Genomic DNA, 19,764 nt, shown 5'->3' with positions numbered 1-19,764 from the left:
TGGGGAAGGCTGCTGCACGCCGTCTCCTAAATCAGATGAACCACCTCTCAGCAGCATCCCCACCTTACCAGGATGGGCCAGCTTGCTGAGTCTGCCTACTTCTATTGACGTCTCTTGTAGCATCCAACGAGACCTTGTGTTGATGAGGGACGGGGGTGCTGCCACTCTCCACCTGCTTGCTTGTGAGCGGCAGCCACCCTCCAGAGGCCCTCTTGACCAGGGGTGGCCCTTATTTTTTGGTCCCTGTCCCTGGTTCTTTTATTTTTACCTTTTGGTGATACCTTGTCAACATTCAGCTAGAGGGAGTAGTTGCTAGTTGTTATACTCTGTCCAAAACCCTGCTGGAACTTTTTCAGTTACTGCCTGGCCTTGGTTTTGAGCAGTTGGAGCCTTGTTGGCTGCAAAGCTGCCAGAGAGGCAGCCCTCCTCAGCAACACCCATCCTTCTGTGAAGAGAAACAAGTGGCCACCGCCTGTTGCCATCTGGCAACAAAGGGTGTGGGCAGCTTGCAGACATTAGGAGATGCAATGGGGGGGGGGCACAGTGACCCCAGGAGCAGAATTCGTAAGTATTGCACCAAATGGTAGCTATGACGATGTTTTGCAGGCTTACAAGGAAGGCTCTGACTAGGGAAAAAAGGTTTGAAAAATTCAAGGTGTTCTATAAACTTATAGGTACAGGTTTTGTAAACTCCTAATATGATTGTTAAGGAAAGTGAATTATTTGTCTATTCTGGGTTAATTACTGATCCCCAATTATTTCTTTCTTTATTTCTTTATTACATTTCTAGCCAGCCTGGTGTCCCCTGGATCTGTTGGCCTGCAGTTCCCATTGGCCGTGCTGGCTGGGAGTTGCACTCCAACATTCAAATTAAAACATTCAAAGTATAAAACAACAGTATAAAACCATAATATAAAATACAAATGTTACTCTGAAACCAAAAAGCATTTGCGTTAGTTTGAAAAGATATGAACCATGGTGAGTTTTCTGAGGTGAGTTCCATAGATGAGAGGCAGCCCTGAATGCTGAGCTGGACCCCTGGTCCATGGAGCCCAAAACTCTGCTCTGAGCCGCTCTCCAGGGCCTCCCAAAAGCCTTCCCAGCCGTACTGTTTTTTAGCTGGAGATGCCACGGACTGATTGGATTGGGACCTTCTGCCTACAAAGTGGCTGCTTGGACCCTGAGCTTTGGTCTCTGCTTGCCTGCCTGCCTGCCTGCCTGCCTGCCTGCCTGCCTGCCGGCTAGCATTGCCACCCTTTTGACGAGAGAGGCTGGGACGGGGCGTGTTACGTGCAAAGTGAAAACTTCATGCGTGTGCTTTCCATGCCCAATAAGGTTGAGTTGTGTGCGTGCTGCAGTCTCATGGAAGAACCGGAGAAAAGCACAGCGTATGTTACTTAGTAAAGAATTCAGTTTCCTGAAAATCCTAGCTTTTGTTTAAAACAACAACGCATGGTTCTAGCCCTTATGGAGGCAGTCATATGTTTACAAATGTGTGTATCATGCCTGCTAAAATCTTAGGCTACAGAGGTGGCATAATAAGGTTTCCGGAGGTCCAGGATATCCAGGACAGGGGCGATAGGAATACATTATGCAAAATAGGACAATTGATTTATGTAGCGGAATTGAGCTCTCTTGTGGGGCAGGACTTGCCTTGCACAGTTGCACAATTTCATAGGGGGTTGTGCACCCACCACTCTGTGTGTGTGTGTGTGTGTGTGTTTTCAAAAATTCAAGCAAGAGTCTGCCCGAAGGGCCCCAGACCCAATGATGTTCCAGTGCATGAAATGTCAAGATCGCGGTGGTGTCTGTCCTGCAAGAAAACCAGGGTGGGGGGAATTCCTCACCTCTTCCCCCCTCTCACTCATGCGCGGCCCCCTCCCCGCCTCTCCAGCAATGGCCCTGGCTTCTGCTTCTTCTTTTCGGCCACAAAGGAAGCAAGCTCTGGCGGCTGGCTGGCTTTGGGCAGCTGTTCCGAGCGAGGCTGCCTCCCCCTCCCCCAGCCCCCCCTCCGCACGCACTGGAGCCACCCTCCCTCCCTCCCTCAGATTTCTGCATCTGTTCCTGCCCTTTAGCCAGCCTGGCGGTTCCTTCCTGTCATCCCGGGACAGTGTTTGGGCAAAGGAACAGATCAGCTTGATGGTGGAGAGGGAAAAGGGAAGCTGGCATGATCCTCTGGAGCTGTTGCTGCCTGTGACATTTTTGGGACGTTTGTTCAGGCCGTGGCTTGTGGGGGACACAGAGGGAAAGACGTGAGTCTTTCTCCAGACCAGGGCAGCTGAGACGCCAGCTCTGCCCTGCCAGTTTCCTCTCTGACATCCAGGGCCGTGTAGACGTGGAAAAGGACGCAGCCATTCCGTCTCCCGTGAGTACTGTTTCACTCTTTCCACTGGAGAGTTAAAATTAGCAACTCCCCCCTTCTTCTTCTAAAGGACAGGCATTGCTTGAACGGAACCCAACAACCGCAGAGGTCGTGTTTCTTTTTAAAGCATAGATGGTGTTATGTTTTGGGAACTGGTACCAAAACGGCCCGGCCCAGCACCTCAGATTAGATCGCGGATGGAGAACCTTGGAATGCAACCAGAGACTTGGGAATGCAATTAGCCAGGCTTCTCATTGTACTGTTTTCCTGTTGGTGTTAATACTCTTTCCGATTTTTTTTCTGGAATTCCCAAAATAGATCCTGGAGGCGTGCTGGTGGGGATAGAATCATAGAATAGTAAAGTTGGAAGGGTCCCACAAGGCCATCGAGTCCAACCCCCTGCTCAATGCAGGAATCCACCACCTTAAAGCATTCTTGACAGATGGTTGTCCAGCTGCCTCTTGAAGGCCTCTAGTGTGGGAGAGCCCACAACCTCCCTAGGTAAATGGTTTCATTGTCATACTGTTCTTACAGTAATAAGAAAGTTTTCCCTGATGTCCAACTGGAATCTGGCTTTCTGTACTTTGAGCTCATTAGTCTGTGTCCTGCACTCCAGGATGATCAAGAAAAGATCCTGGCCCTCCTCTGTGTGATAGTCTTTCAAGGATCATGTCTCCCCTCTTCTCTTCTGCAGGCTGAACGTGCCCAGTTCTTTCAGTCTCTCCTCACAGGGCTTTGTTTCCAGACCCCTGATCATCCTCGTTGCTCTCCTCTGAACACGCTCCAACTTGTCTGTGTCCTTCTTGAAGTGTGGTGCCCAGAACTGGGCACAATACTCAAGTTGAGGCCTACAGTTCCGACTATAGGGGGACCAGTATCTTGCACGATTTGGAAGCTATACTTCTATTAATGCAGCCCAAATAGCATTTGCTTTTTTTGCAGCCACATCACACCTTTGGCTCATATTCAGCTTATGATCTACAAAAATTCCAAGATCCTTCTCTCTTGTAGTGTTGCTGAGCCAAGTATCCCCCATCTTGTAACTGTACATTTGGTGTCTTTTTCCTAGGTGTAGAACTTGGCATTTATTCCTATTATGTTGTTTCCCTGTTCGTGGTGTTCTGATTGAAATGCCTGTTAGCTCAGGGGGAGCTCCTCATGGAAAGATTTTCTATAACTTCTTAGTATGTGGGATTTTCTCTCTGCTGAAGATCCTGACCTGGACAGCCACCTTCCCACTCCTCTGCCTCTTGAACATTACCAAAGTGTCCTGGTGGCTCTCCTCACATCTTCTAGGTATTTTGATTAACCAAAGAGACAAACATGATATCACAGCCGTGTAATGAGGGCATGAGGACTTCCTTAATAACAGCTCACCCTTATGTCTCCATCTTTGGAAGCTGGGTCACTGTGTTTCCTAATATGCTGATCAGAAACAGAGAAGCTTCACAGTGAGGCAGAGGGCAGGACTTGAACCCAGGATTCAGAGGTCAGTGCTGGGTTGACTGGATGCTCCTGGCTTGATTCATACACATGTATAAAAGGCTTTCTTGATCATTTGTGTAGCTTTTTCTGTGAATCCTTCCAAAGGGGGGCAATGCCCTTCTTGAAGTGAGATGCTCATAACCAAAGGCAGAACTCCAAATCCATTTGCCGAGCAAAGCAGAACATCTTTCAGGCATGCCTGACGCTTACAATGGAACTGAATGGTAAGAGAAATCAGAAGCAGAGAGAAGCAGCGTGAGCATTTTCCGCACTCTAGCTTTAAGCCATAGCTCAGAGGTAGAGCCCGTGGTTTTCATGCAGAGGGCTATGTTCACTCCCTGTTACCTCCAGCCCAAAAGATCAATGGTGGGAAAGTTGTTCCCTACCTGAGACCCCTGGGAGCCCCTAACAGCCACAGTAAACAAGATGGGTCAACTCAGCCTGACTCCGCAGAAGAGCTAAACCAGGTGTGTTCATTCATGAAGTAGTAGCTTCCATGGGGAAGGGGTGAATTGGACTCGGATTGTGGTGATGGAGAAAGAGTTCTAAATCCCTTGCTCTGACTCTGGATTCCTAATTTTAAACCCCCAGTGCTATTTTACCTTGAAGGGGAGATCTTACCGGTGGCATTTGAGTACCTATACATTTCTCTCCTCAGGGCAAATGTCAGCATCAGAGTGTGCACGTGGGGGCTTCTGGTGGGGCAAGCCCCCTCCCATCATGACCACCAAAGTGTAGGAGGAAAGGGTTAGTGCTGGGGGCCCTGATACAATTCTCACCCCCACCCCACCCCCACCCCCAGTGCTTTTTACTTTATTTATTTTTGTTAACAAAGCCTGTGACTGATCTAGTTAGGCCCTTTGCCTGGGTCCAACCACTTTGGGACATTTGACAGAACAATACCTGTATTGAGCCTTAAGGTTTCGTGGTCTGGAGCCCACGTTGTCATATACACACGCCGTGATGCATGTGGTTGTGTGGATGCTTGGTGATCTCCCATCCCTCTAGGGAAGCGTAGTTTTGTGAAGGACTGGAGATCGCTTCATGGAAAATTAGCAGCACCTTTGGTAGGCTTAAAGTCCTGGGATTCTTTGAGGGAGGCTGTGGCCATGCCACATCTCCACAGTCACTGTTATTATTTTCTGGGCCCTGGGCCTGTAAAGCCACAGTCCCTATTTCAGTCATGGGTGTGTGTGCGCCTTATGACAGTGTCATTGTTGGATTTGCGTTTCTGCAGGTTTCCACCCCTGATGTCATGCCTCGTAGAAGTTTCATGACATAGGATTTCTGCGGGGTGGCTGCATCTTGTCTGTAATGTACAGCCATGTAAATGCACACAAATCCCTGTTTCATACAGCAGTGAAGCTGACCAACATGATAGTTGATAACAGATTATAGCGCAGTTATAAAAACATAAGAACAGCCGGGCTGAATCAGAGCAGAGGCCTCCCTAGTCCAGCGTCCTGTCCCCACAAGTAGGACATGAGCACAATTACAGGACCCTCCTACTTGTTTTCCACAGCAGAGGCAAACGGTCTCCAATACCAGAGGTAATATAAAGCCATCACTACATGTTGTGTAGAGATACATCACTATCAAATTCCATAGTTGAACTATGTGCTGTGTGAAGAAGTCCTTCCTTTGATCTGTCCTGCATCTCTCACCATTCAGCTGTATTGGATGACTCTGGGTGTTTCTCTCTATCCACTTTCTCCACACCATGAATAATTTGATATATCTCTGTCATGCTCCCCTTGTATTTGTATAAGGGCAGTATGATATTGGCAGTTTCATTTTCGATTCCTTCCGTAATTATGCCTAGCCTAGTCTTTTTCACAGCCCCCGCACACTGGGTTAACATTTTCATCAAACTGTCCACCACAACCCCCAAGATCTCTGCTAACTTTGATCCCATCAGGTTATACTTGAAGTTGGGATTTTTTGCTCCAATGTGCTTTATTTTATGTGTGTTTATGTTAAACTGCATTCACCACTGTAATGCCTATTCTTCCAGTTTGGAAGAGATACTTTCAGATCCCTTTCAGATCTCTTCACCGCAGTCATCAAAATGTTTTGGGCCAGCTCTGATTCTACCCACTTGTTCAGTAAGAAGTTAACCTTCTATCGACCTTCTAGTTTTCTGGCCAGTTGAGTGCAAATGCTGAGATATGCAGTCCCAGTAAAGCCAGTGATTGAAGTTATTCATATTTTTGGCTTGATCCTGACACCCACCCATCCCTGGTACTCCCTTAGGCATCCTTACCACAACATTTCTGACTTCAGAACTGAGATAATAGGGGTGCTGAGTCTGAAAAGGCCAAGGGGCCCTCTGCAACGTGACATCTCTCTCTCTCTCTCTCTCTCTCTCTCTTTCCTTTTCTTTTTGTATTAGACCATTTTAACAAGCTGTTCACCAGGATTCTTTTGCAATGGTCTTCTTTAACACTTTCTCCCCTCAAAATGCACTTTTGTTTCATTTGGGTGAGTGGGGTTGTGGGTTTGCAGAGAGGAAACAGATGCACAGAGAGAGAGAGAGAGAGAGAGAGAGAGAGAGAGAGAGGTCTATAAAAGCCAAGGTGGTGCCTGGCCCCAGAAGGGCAGGTTGAATGCTGCAGCCTCCACCGTTTCCTGTGAGAAAAGAGGGACATCATGCTTGCAGTGCCCCACGCCTCACACTAAGGGTCACTGCCTGAGCTCCTGCCCCACTATAAGTCAGCTATTTATTTTCATTTAAAAACAAGCACCTTACCAGGCATTTCTCGCAAACATTTCCAAAGCCACTTTCAATAATCTATAGAAACACACATTAAAACTAAAATCCATACACACTTGCCTAGGAAACAGCCCCATCAAACTCAGTGGGGCTTACCTCTGAGTAGACAGGTACAGGATTGTACTGTAAGACGATTCATTTAATTGTACCTAACAACAATTGAATTAAAAATGAAAGCGCAGCAGAACTAGCTATTCAAGTGGGATCTAAAGCAAGAAACCTATGCATTGCTGAAGGCTGTACAATTGTGTTGGCATGGTATATTTACCACTGGCTTTATTCTGAAGTTGTTCAAACTTATTTTTGATTTTGTGCATTTTGTGTTTTTTATATTTTATGGCTTATTTTTTTCTCTGTACATCGCCCATAGAAATGCTTTTAATAATAATGATGACTTTTGGGGGTTAAAATACATATTCGCAAAACAAGGTGCTCCTAACTTTTTACCAGCAGTTCAAAATACACTTCAGCAGCTGCAGAGTGTGCGTGCACCCCCCCTGTGCTTTGCATATGCCTTAGCGTGAACGTGCCTTCATTTACTTGCATGGGGGCCAGAGACAAGGTGCATCTGTTCCCTGCTCTGAGGAGGGAACTGAACTCTGAACATCTCTTCCACACTAACAAAACTTTGAACATACGGGCTCTCCTTGATTATCAGGGCCAGTTCAGTTCCGTAGAATGCGGAGTCTAGTTCAGGGGGCTCGGAGGTGGTGGTGTGGAAATGGCACAAGTTCTGAATGTTGCTTCAGCAACCAGATGGAGCCTTAAATTGATCTGCAGCTGGGTCTGAGTGGTTTGATGAAGGGGCCTTGCCCATTCCAACTGCTGTTGACTCCGGTACCTTCTGGGTTGAAGTCCTCCGAATCAGAGGGTGGCAATGCGAGAGAGTTGCTGGCAGAACAGGCCCCATCTGTGTTCAAGCTTCTATGACTCTGGGGACCTCCTGAGGCTGGTTCTGAGGACCATGTCCTCTCATCCTCTGATTCGTCTTCCAAATCCATGGCCTTGTTCCTCAAGGAGGGTGAGTCCAACCTTGAGGTCATGGTAAGGTAGAACATACGTTGTGAGCTGGATGCAGTAAAAGAATAGCAGGATACTGTCGTTTTGTCATCGGCGTCCCCCCTCCTCCGCCCCCATGCATGGTACCTTCTCCATCATTTTGGGAAATACACTTCCAACTGGGTCCCTTTATTTGGCAAGTTCCTTACCTGAGAACTCTCTCATGCTGTCTCTGATCTTCTCAAGTGCTACAACAGAGGGGTGTCTGGGAATTTTGTTTCAGTTCTCAAATCACTCAAAAATGTCCCATTCGCAATCCCAAATGCATGTTGGCCAAAAATGTTAGCAAGTTCTCAAACTTGCATTCACAATATGTTTGCTTTAAAAATGTGCGCACTTTCAAATGCACAACTTTTAAAATGCACAGCTTAAAGGGTATATGGACAACTTTGGAAAAATGTGCTCTTTCTCTGTTTGAATAATAATAATAATAATAATAATAATAATAATAATAATAATATTTCTTACCCGCCTCTCCATTCTGAACTGAAAAACAGGTTGCCAGCAAGAACAGGAGCGAGTAAGACATAAATTTATTATTATTATTATTATAGGCTGACAACTGTTACCCAGAGGACTTTTTCTTCTCTCGCCCCCAGACTGTGGAATGGCCTGCCGGATGAGATTCATCAACTTAACTCTCCGAGTTTAAGACAGCTATAAAGACTAGCCTCTTCCGGCAGGCCTACCCAGATGAATTTTAAACCAAGAATTTTAAGATGACTTTATTGTTGTTGTTGTTGTTTTTATATTGTATTGGTTTTAAATGCTTTTGTGATTAATTTCATATATTTAATTTATATTGTATAGTTGTACTAATGTTGTTCCCCACCTCGATCCAAAGGGAGAGGCGGGTAAGAAATAATAATAACAATAATAATTTATTGAAATTGGAGAATTTCAGTGAGCTCAAGCATCCCTGATCCCCCCTCCCCTACTGTAACGTGGGAGTGGTGGCCCTTTTCACTGGCTGGGGGTTTCAGCAGACACGCGTCATCCGTTGCAGCCTCCTGGGCTCAGCCCTGCCTGGGTGGAACCACTGCTTTCGCATGACCAGAGACTGTGGCTTGTGTTGAGTCGCAAGGGAGCATGCAGAAGGTCTCAGGCTGGTTCAACCCCAATACGCCCAGTTAAAGCAGGCCTGGGAAAGACTTAGTCCCACCTCTGCCTGATGGCTTGGAGAAGCCGCTGCTACTCAGATGAAACTGGAGCAGTTGGGTAGAAAGCCTGACCTGCGACGAGGAAACTTCGCCTGCTTTTCGCTCTCCTGCGGAATCACCCGTTGTGATACGGTGAAGCAAGGCCTGCCATATAATATAATATAATATAATATAATATAATATAATATAATATAATATAAATATATATTAAATGTGTTTGTATCTGTGCAGAATCTGTTCCTTATGCGTGAGCGGCTGCAGCTCATCACCAGCTGTCCTAGTTTTTGTTCTGGGTTTCAGCTGCTGCTTTTAAGAGGCAGCAAGAGATTCCACAGTGTGCACAAAAGGCTGCTTTTCGAGTCGTCTGGTGGTGAGAGATCATGGAGGCCCCGAGAGAGATGTGTGATGGGTCCTGGCTGGCAGAAGAGTCACCTGTCCTGCCTCCCCCTCCCCACTTCCTCCTCCAGCCCTTCTCCAGCCCTGCCTGCCGCGTTCTACTTGAGCGTAAACACCGTTTCCTTGTTGGGTGTCATTGGTGCAGCCCAGTTGGTCTGCCTGAGCAGTACCTTTAGCAAAAGCTGGTTCGCAGGTCCTGTGACCTTGGGAGGAATGTGATACCCTCCACAGCGGATGGGTTTCAGCTGCCTCTGGTCATTTGCCTGTGTGGCTTTGCAGGGAGGCCTTAAAGTCCAGGCATGTATTCAGTTCTGTGTAGTGTTGGGGCCTCTTGGCAGCGCTGTTAGTGGCTCTGCTTGGATCCCCAGGGTGGGTTTTGCTTCCCCTTGAAATGGGGGAGACTCCCCCCTCCCCTGTATAGTTTAGGGTTCAGGATTTTTGAGAGAAGAGCAAAATCCACCATTTTCTCAGGGCTGCAGCTGGGCTATCTTTCTCCTGGGTGTTGGGGTAGATTACACGCCCACCGTTCTTCCTTTCCTTTCCTTAAAACTATTGTTAGCCAAAGAATCCTGCAGCCCTTGCCACACAGCTGCCCTCCCGCCAGAGCTGGGTCTGGCACAAAGGCCTTTGAAGGAGGTCTTGGAGGCAGGGCGAGCGTGAGCAGGCACGGGGGCGCCCGAGGGCTTCAGCCTGGGGTAGATATACTTCTTTAAGTTCCCAACTTCGCATTGAAAATAATGGGCTGCATTTTTCAGGGTGTACGCCAAAGAAGGGGCAGCCGTATGTCCTAAAAGGAACCAGGTGGGTGCTGGGGCTCAGGCCGGAGAGGGGTCCCTGACAACTGGCTCAGAAGGAGACGCTGCCTTAATTCTTAGGGTGCTGCCAGATGGAAGCTCTTCCTAACGCCCCCTGTCCAGCTCTTCTCTCCTTCCCTCGTTCATGGAGTATTTACGGTAAGGAAAAAAAAGATGGAGGAAATGGTGGGGAAACATGGGATGGTTACAAGTTGAAGATGTTGTCTGGACACCACCACCGCCCCGCCTCCATGGTAAAATTCCATGGGCGAGGAAGGACAGTTTCCCAAGGAAGTGGAGACCGGCTGCAGGTGGTTAGTGAGCAGGGGCAAGGGCTTGGGGCTACGGATACTGTCGCATATTCTCATCCTGCACTTCTCTCTGGAGGTTATTCCTCTCCCTGGCTGTGGGCGGCTGGGTGGCTTCGTTGCGTTGGCGGTGTTTCTGTTGTTCACTGTTGGGATTGTTTTGCTGCACCTCTGTGAGAAGGAGGGCTGCTGCTTACCTCCCCTGGCCTTCTTTCTGTTAGCAGAACTCGGGCTACAGGTCATAGAATCATAAAATAGCAGAGTTGGAAGGGGCCTATAAGGCCATGGAGTCCAACCCCCTGCTCAATGCAGGAATCCACCCTACAGCATCCCTGACAGATGGTTGTCCAGCTGCCTCTTGAAGGCCTCTAGAGTGGGAGAGCCCACAACCTCCCTAGTTAACTGATTCCATTGTCGTGCTTCTCTAACAGTCAGGAAGTTTTTCCTGATGTCCAGCCGGAATCTGGCTTCCTGTCACTTGAGCCCGTTATTCCGTGTCCTGCACTCTGGGAGGATTGAGAAGAGATCCTGGCCCTCCTCTGTGGGACAACCTTTCAAGTATTTGAAGAGTGCTAGTCACTGAACCTGAAGCTAAAGGATTAATGTGTACCTGATCAAGGTGGGGGAGATTGCTGGGATGCTGGCTCTGCCCTTTCCTGTCTCCTCCCTCTACCTCCTCCTCCTCCTCCTCCTCCTCCTCCTCCTTCTTGTTCCCTACTTGCATGGATCGCTGGCCTCAGCCATCCTACCCTAGGATGGGAAATTCCTTGTCCCTGAAAGTAAAGCTGCTTCCAGACCACCACAGCTGGAGTGTTTCTTTTGTCGACACGCATAGCTACTCTGAGCGTGCTGGTTCAGATGACAATACTTTCTTCCTCCCAGGCCTGCTGTAGTGAGTCTGGCCTCCTATGGATGTGTGAGCCATTGGGTTGCATCCAGTGCTAGTTCTACTTAGAGTAGACCCGTTGAAATGAATGGGACTTATGTTGGTCATGACTAAGTGGATCTTCTGTAAGTAGGGCTCACATTGGATACAACCTGCTGTGTGGAGTGGGGTCTCCCCACTTTTGTTGTTGCTGCTGTTGTATTAATTAAACCTCCATTGCCACCTCCAGTCTCAGAGCCTATGTACACCAGTTGCTGGGAAGCATAGGCGGCAGGGTGCTCTTGCACCCGTGTCCTGTTTGTGGGCTTCTCATGGGCAGCTGGTTGGCCACTGTGTGAACAGAGTGCCGGACTAGATGGATGCTTGGTCTGATCCAGCCTCAGGGCTCTTCTGATGTTCTTACGTTCCAACTGGGAAAGTGATTATTTTAGAAGTTGACCTTTTCTGGTGTGTTAAAGGTTTTGATTCTCTCTCTGCTCCTCATTTTCACTGGTTTGCTAATAGTCAACGGTCAACAGGTTAGCAAAGTTCTGGATATTGGTAGTTGGTGTGTGTTGTGGACTGGTAAACTTGAGCAATCACTCAGAGATACTTTTTAGACATGGTAGTAAATAGATTAAATGAATAAATAAAATAAACTGTGTCGTGGTTAAAAATTCGGCATGGTTTTTGCTAGTTCTAAAGATTAATATTTACATTCACTGATATTCCCCGGCTTGAAATTAAATTAATCAGGCTGCTCCATCTTACTTGTATTGCACTTATTGTAATTGGAACTGTATTTTAAATAAAGGGATTTTATTCTATTTAGCAGTATATAAATATTACAGATTATTTATTTATTTATATAGCACCATCAGTGTACATGGTGCTGTACAGAGTAAAGCAATAAAATAGCAAAACCCTGCCACATAGGCTTACATTCTAATAAAATCATAATAAAACAATAAGAAGGGGAAGAGAATGCACCAAACAGGCACAGGGTAGAGTAAAACTAACAGTATAAAAGTCAGATCAAAATCAAGTTTTAAAAGCTTTAGGAAAAAGAAAAGTTTTTAGTTGAGCTTTAAAAGCTGCGATTGAACTTGTAGTTCTCAAATGTTCTGGAAGAGCGTTCCAGGCGTAAGGGGCAGCAAAAGAAAATGGACGAAGCCGAGCAAGGGAAGTAGAGGCCCTTAGGCAGGCGAGAAACATGGCATCAGAGGAGCGAAGAGCACGAGCGGGGCAATAGTGTGAGATGAGAGAGGAGAGATAGGAAGGAGCTAGACCGTGAAAAGCTTTGAAGGTTAACAGGAGAAGTTTATATTGGATTCTGAAGTGAATTGGAAGCCAATGAAGAGATTTCAGAAGCGGAGTAACATGGTCGGAGCGGCGAGCCAAGAAGATGATCTTTGCGGCAGAGTGGTGAACAGAAACCAACGGACTGATGTGAGAAGAAGGAAGACCAGAGAGAAGAAGGTTGCAGTAGTCCAACCGAGAAATAACCAATGCATGAACAAGAGTCTTGGCAGAAGAGACAGACAGAAATGATCGAATCCTGGCAATATTATACAGGAAAAAAATGGCAAGATTTAGCTACTGCCTCAATATGAGGAATAAAGGAGAGCGAGGAATCAAATATAAAGCCAAGACTACGAGCTTCCTTGACTGGAGTAAGTGTAACATCATTGATAGTAAGAGAGAATGAGAGATGAGGAGAAGGTTTAGGAGGAAAAACAAGCAATTCAGTCTTTGCCATATTAAGTTTCAAACGACGATGAAGCAACCAAGCTGAGATATCTGAAAGACATGCCGAGATACGATCATGAACATCAGGAGAAAGTTCTGGAGATGAAAGATATAATTGTGTATCATCGGCATACAGATGATATTGGAGGCCATGAGATTGAATAAGATTACCCAAGGACAACATGTATAAAGAAAACAACAATGAGCCAAGCACAAAGCCTTGCGGAACCCCTACTGAAAGGGGAAAAGAGGAAGACGAGCTGCCATTAGCCAACACGTTGAAAGAGCGACCCGCTAGATAGGAGGCAAACCAGTTATAGATGGAGCCACAAAATCCGAGGTCATGAAGGGAATCCAAAAGAAGATCGTGATCAACCGTGTCAAAGGCTGCAGTAAGATCCAGGAGAATAAGAATGGAATAAAGGCTTTTAGACTTGGCAATAAGAAGATCATTGGTAATCTTAGTAAGGGCTGTTTCAGTGGAATGCAAAGGACGGAATCCAGATTGAAAAGGATCCAGAGCAGAGTTACTAGAAAGAAAATCAAGACAACAAGAGTAGACCACACGCTCCAGGATCTTTGAAACAAAAGGCAACAAAGAGACAGAGAAAGCACATCAGGAGTAGGTTTTTTGAGAATAGGAGAGACTGTGGCATGTTTAAAAGCAGAAGGAAATGAACCAGAGGACAAAGAAAAATTAATAATATGAAGCAAGGAAGGATAGCAGGGATAAGATTAATAAAGATCCGAGAAGGAATCTGATCATGAGAACAAGTGGAAGGCTTCGAAGAGCGCAGTATTGTAGACAGTTCATCCGCAGAGACCGAAGGAAACGCAGAGAAATTTGCAGGAGGAACTGACAGATGAGGGACAGGAACTGGAAGAGGAGCAGAGCTGGCCAGATCAGAGCGGATAGTTTGGATTTTAGCATTGAAAAAAGAGGCAAAGTTATTAGCAGACAGAGAGGCGGGGAGAGATGGTGGATTAGGCTTCAGAAGAGAATTGAAGGATGCAAAGAGCCGCTGAGGATGCGTAGCGTTTGACTGGATCAACAGTGAGTAATACTGCTGTTTAGCCAAGGAAATAGCAGAAGAGAAAGAGGAGAGAACAAATTTGTAATGGACAAAGTCTGCCCTGTCCCAGGTCCTACAGATAAATAAATAAACTGATATTGTCAGTGAATTTGAAATTTTAGTATAGTATAGTGATAGTATATTTTATTAGATTTGTATACCATCCATTTGGCTAATGTCCTTGGGGTGGTTTACACATAAAACCAAACAACAAAGTAACAATAAAAATACAATAAAAGTATCAAAATAATACACCACTAAACGTTAAAAATACGAAAAGATTGAACAGTAAAATTAATAATTAAGAAACTGATTAAAGATTGAACATCTGAACTTGATGTCTAAATGTATGCAAATGTATAGTATTAATTTAGTGATTGCTTATCTGGCAATGAACTTGTAATATTGTTTATAAACCTGTTTTGACATGAATTTGATATTAGATAGTGTGTATTGGCATGGAATCTTGTCTTTATTAATTGCTATTATTATCATCATCATCATCATCATTATCATCATCTTTATATACTACACTGGGTGGTTCATGTTTGAGTTGTTACTGGCTGTTGGGTGTGTGTAGTAATTTCTTCTACTGTGAGCCACTTAGGGGATATTTATTTGGAATATAAGTGGCCTATAAGATCATAGAATCATAGAATCATAGAATAGCAGAGTTGGAAGGGGCCTACAAAGCCATCGAGTCCAACCCCCTTCTCAATGCAGGAATCCACCCTACAGCATCCCTGACAGATGGTTGTCCAGCTGCCTCTTGAATGCTTCTAGTGTGGGAGAGCCCACAACCTCCCTAGGGAACTGATTCCATTGTCATACTGCTCTAACAGTCAGGAAGTTTTTCCTGATGTCCAGCTGGAATCTGGCTTCCTTTAACTTGAGCCCGTTATTCTGTGTGCTGCACTCTGGGAGGATCGAGAAGAGATCCTGGCCCTCCTCTGTGTGACAACCTTTTAAGTATTTGAAGAGTGCTATCATGTCTCCCCTCAATCTTCTCTTCTCCAGGCTAAACATGCCCAGTTCTTTCAGTCTCTCTTCATAGGGCTTTGTTTCCAGACCCCTGATCAACCTGGTTGCCCTCCTCTGAACACGCTCCAGCTTGTCTGCATCCTTCTTGAATTGTAGAGCCCAGAACTGGACGCAGTACTCTAGATGAGGCCTAACCAGGGCTGAATAGAGAGGAACCAGTACCTCACATGATTTGGAAGCTTTACTTCTATTAATGCAGCCCAAAATAGCATTTGCCTTTCTTGCAGCCATATCGCACTGCAAGTATCCCCCATCTTGTAACTGTGAATTTGGTTTCTGTTTCCTAAATTTAGAACTTGGTATTTATCCCTATTAAATTTCATTCTGTTGTTTTCAGCCCAGCACTCCAGCCTATCAAGATCACTTTGAAGTTTGTTTCTGTCTTCCAGGGTATTCGCTATCCCACCCAATTTGGTGTCAACTGCAAATTTGATAAGTGTTCCCTGCACCTCCTCGTCCAAATCATTAATAAAAATGTTGAAGAGCACTGGGCCCAGGACTGAGCCCTGCGGTACCCCACTCGTTGCCTCTCCCCAGTTTGAGAAGGTTCCATTGATAAGTACTCTTTGAGTCCGATTCTGTAGCCAACTTGAATAGTTGTTCCATCTAGTCCGCTTTTAGCTAGTTTGTTAATCAGAATATCATGGGGCACTTTGTCAAAAGCTTTGCTGAAGTCAAGATATATGACGTCCACAGCATTCCCACGGTCCACAAGGGAGGTTACCCAATCAAAAAATGAGATCAGATTAGTCTGACAGGATTTTTCTTGATAAATCCATGTTGGCTTCTAGTAATCACTGCATTGATTTCAAGGTGTTTACAGATTGACTTCTTTATAATCTGCTCCAGAATTTTCCCAGGGATGGATGTCAGACTGACTGGTCTGTAGTTCCCAGGTTCCTCCTTTTTGCCCTTTTTGAAGATAGGGACAACGTTAGCCCTCCTCCAGTTGTCCGGCACCTCACCCGTCTTCCATGAGTTTGCAAAGGTTCTGAGAGTTTTTCCACTAGTTCCTTCATTATTAGATGACAATTTCTTTAACAATGGCCACAGATTTGAGGGGTTGGCTACCAGCCAGAGAAGATACTTTGCTTGGAGGGCTGAATTAAAAGCCAAATTGCATGTTCACCTTCCAAACTGGCCATCCCCAGTTGGACTGCACCAGGCCCTGGTTATAGGGCTGCTTTGTAAAATTAGCACCTGGAATTTCAGTTGGGTGAACCCATGGTGCTGACCCCGAAGGAGGCATAGCTGCGATCCATGGTCTGTGGAGCCACAGTACCTGCTTTGAGCTGTTCACAGGAGCGGGCAGCATTGGCTTGCCAGTTTCCTTGATGCTCTGGATCAGCTTATGCATCCAGCAGAATCCAGTGTCACACCTGCAGTGCACATTTTCAGCTTGTTGGAGGGGCGTTACTTGTCTGAATGCTCACCCATATTGAAAACGTCCTGCATGTAGAAAGCCAGCATATCTGGGAGAAAGGGGTTCAGATTAGCTTTCCCCCTGATTGTTCTATCTACAGGAAGAGTTTGGTTCTCCCCCCCCCCCATGTAGGAGCATTCAGACATGCAAGCCCCCTCCCCACTCACCTGCAGCATGGAGTGGTGCAGCCGTGGATGAAAACGTTGACCTCTTGGCTTTGCAGAGTGTACCAACTGGTCCTCCCATGGGTTGGAGCCTGGAATCTCAGTGGCAGCGCCTGTCGGAGCAAGAGGGGAGCCCAGCTACACTGGGCGGAGGAGCAGGACGGTTGCCTGCTCCCCCGTCGGTTTTGAGGACATGTTTCCTGGCCCTGTCTTCCCAACAGCTGCTCTCTCCCATAGAAGAGGAGAGATGCTGAACCTGGAAGAGGGGTGGGGTGGGGTGGGCTCCCAGCATGCTTGTGGCTCCTCACCCTGCAACATTATTCCATTTCCCAGGAGGAGGAGGAGGAGGAGGAGGAGGGGAGGCAGCCCTAACACTTTGGCTCAGGCCCTGGCAACCTTCTGCACTTGAGGCAGGCCGTAGATGCCTTCCCTTGGCCCTCGTTGCTGAAGAGTGTGTAAGAGAGAACATGTCCTGGATGGGAACTCGGAGGCAGCTGCTTGAAATATAATATGGGGTGCAGCCTGGCTGCTGGTGCACCATGAACCTCCCCCCCTCCCGCTCCTCCCCCCCCAGCCCTTTCTTCCTGGCCTGGCTATGTGTATTTACACAGCTGAGCCTGGGCCGTGGCCCACCTGGCCTTGGTTGTGTGGGTCTTTCTGCCCAGGGCTGCCAGGTCTCAGGAGTGGAGACTTTGGGGTGGGAGTAGGGGAAGAAGCCGTAGAGGTTGGATGTAGGGCCAGCGGTGGATGTTGGTTGCTCCCGATGGCTCAGGGCAGAGCTACTGGCAAAAGCTCTCAAGTCAAGGGGGAAGATTCTGGCCTCCCCACTTGAGTTTTCAGTCCTTCCTCTGGAGCCTCCGATGCCCCAACGGCCAGGTCAGATCCCACAGTCTGGCCGTCTTATTCCTGCTGGTTCCTTCCTGCCCTCTTTGGTCAGGCTTCTTGGCTGGGAACTGGGCTTGTTATAGACCCTGTGGATTAGCCTCAGCCCTCTAGGTTGAAGAGGCTGCTGGGATTCACCCCTTTACCTCTTCATGCCCTGGGCTGGCCGCGCCGCAGCCCAGTGCTGGGCCAACCTTCCCCCCAGTCTGATTTTTCAATCTGCCAGTTTTTTTAGAATTGTTTTGGCTTTAGCTTAACATCTGTAAGAATGCAGCCTGTAAAAACCCCACTGCTGCTAATGCAAATCTATCATTTCCAATTTTCCAAAATCTGGTGGAGGTCTTGAGCAAAATCCTGGGCGGATGACGAGTAGCCCTGGAGAAGCAGAGGTTTTCATTTTCTCTTTAAGTAATTTTTTTAATGAGGCCACCTCTCATCTACCACACTGAAGCACCTCATTATCAGGAATCTACATTTTTCACAATGACACTAGTGACAGGGAGAAATCTTGCAGCAGCACCTTCATGCAGAGAGATGGTGGTTGGTTATTTCATGCCCTGCAGGGTGCTGAAAGGGGTATGGGTTGAGGCTGGGAGTCTAATGGTCTCTTGCTTCTCTTCATTGAGATAGCAAGCCGGATGTATGTAGTGGGAGCAGGTTGATGGAGTCACCTGGTGTGCTGGCTGCTGCCGCTTCTTGACTGGTGGCAGAAACGGAGTAGTTCACACCAAGTTGCCCACTTAAAGTCCTGGTCAGTTTTGCGCTAGTTTCTTTTTATTGACTTCAATATACAATTTAAGTCATAATATGTATGTTAAGCAGGTTCACAAGTCCTAGGGAGGGTCTGTATCCCTGGGGTAGAACACATGTTTTGCGTTGAGCAGGGGGTTAGACTTGATGGCCTTATAGGCGCCTTCCCACTCTACTATTCTATGATTCTATGATCATGTAGGAGGTTCAAGCCCCGGCATCCCTCCGTAGATGCTGGGGATCAGAAACCTCTGGCCTGAGGACAGGCTGAAGGAACTTGGGATGTTGTTCAGTCTGGAGAAAAGGAGACTGAGGGGAAATGTGTGAGCAGAGTTCAGGGGCATCAGGGAGGATGGTCAAGAACTTTTTTCCATGGCCACAGAAATTAGGACCTGAAATATTGGGTATAAGTTACAGATACCTAGATTTTTGATTAAATATAAGGAAAAACTTTCTGACGGTAAGATCTGTACCGCAGTGGAACAGTCTACCTACGGAGGTTGTGGGTTCTCCATCTCTGAGGTCTTTTAAGAAGGGGCTGGACAACCACCTCTCGGGGATTGTTTCACTGGTTTTCCTGCACATTGCAGTGGGTTGGATTAGATGACCCTTGTGGTCCTTTCCAACTCCACCATTCTACGATTCATGTTCTTGAATCTTGAACGTTTGCCATTGATAAACGCAAGAAGAGCCATGCTGGATCAGGCCAGCATCTTCTCTCTCATCCAGTGGCCAACCAGATGAATGAATAAATAAATTTATTACGGTCATTGACCAGAACCAATAAAAACATTAATAACAAACAGACAATCCCAAACACATACATACATTATTATATTACATACATCCAGCAGTTGCTGAGAAATTGTATCACACAATCAGAGGCTGCAATCGACGGTTAAAAGATTTTAAAAGAATTTGACCACTTTATTCATAATATGTGGTATCTCATCGGAAAGAAACAAGAAAATATAAAAACTGTCAGTCCTACCAGGATAATTATATAAAATGGGAAAAATAAGATCCCTGAATAAATCCTGATAGAAAGAGCAATGTAGAAGTACATGGCCCACTGTTTCTGTTGTTGTGTATTCTTTCAGTCGCTTCCGACTCTTCGTGACTTCATGGACCAGCCCATGCCAGAGCTTTCTGTCGGCTGTCGCCACCCCCAGCTTCCCCATTATTGCAGGGACAAAGTCGATCTTAAACTGGAATTCCCTGGAATCTTCCATCCAAGAACTTAGAGGGCAAAGCATCAATCTCACTAATGTAAAGGCTCTTCTATATTTAGGCAGGGTCATACTATAGTCATAGTTTGTTTATTTCGGTCATAGACCAGCACAACAGAAAACATCATCACAATAATATTAAAAACCCCAATATACCATAAAATACATACATAAAATCCATAAAATGTGGCAGTCTCAGCCTAAGTCTAAGGTGCAATAGAATTCTTCAACATTAATTTCCGTCGGCTTAT

At 46.4% G+C, this 19,764-nt stretch overlaps 1 protein-coding gene across 5 annotated transcripts in view; it reads left to right on the top strand.

Annotated features, from left to right (window-relative positions):
• MEF2D (myocyte enhancer factor 2D) overlaps positions 1–19,764 on the top strand; it is a 161,199-nt gene that overhangs the window by 57,285 nt on the left and 84,150 nt on the right. The window contains exon 1 of one of the 5 annotated variants that reach the window (XM_063145903.1): positions 2,248–2,365. The exons of the other annotated variants lie outside the window; for them this stretch is intronic. The gene's annotated coding sequence lies outside the window, so the exon portion shown is untranslated. Of the gene's footprint in view, positions 1–2,247; positions 2,366–19,764 lie in introns of those variants that run through there. 5 annotated transcript variants of the gene reach the window in all.

Source organism: Elgaria multicarinata, chromosome 21 (genome assembly GCF_023053635.1).
Source record: "Elgaria multicarinata webbii isolate HBS135686 ecotype San Diego chromosome 21, rElgMul1.1.pri, whole genome shotgun sequence".
NCBI classification, from domain to species: Eukaryota; Metazoa; Chordata; class Lepidosauria; order Squamata; family Anguidae; genus Elgaria; species Elgaria multicarinata.
This window is presented reverse-complemented; position numbering and strand designations above follow the sequence as displayed.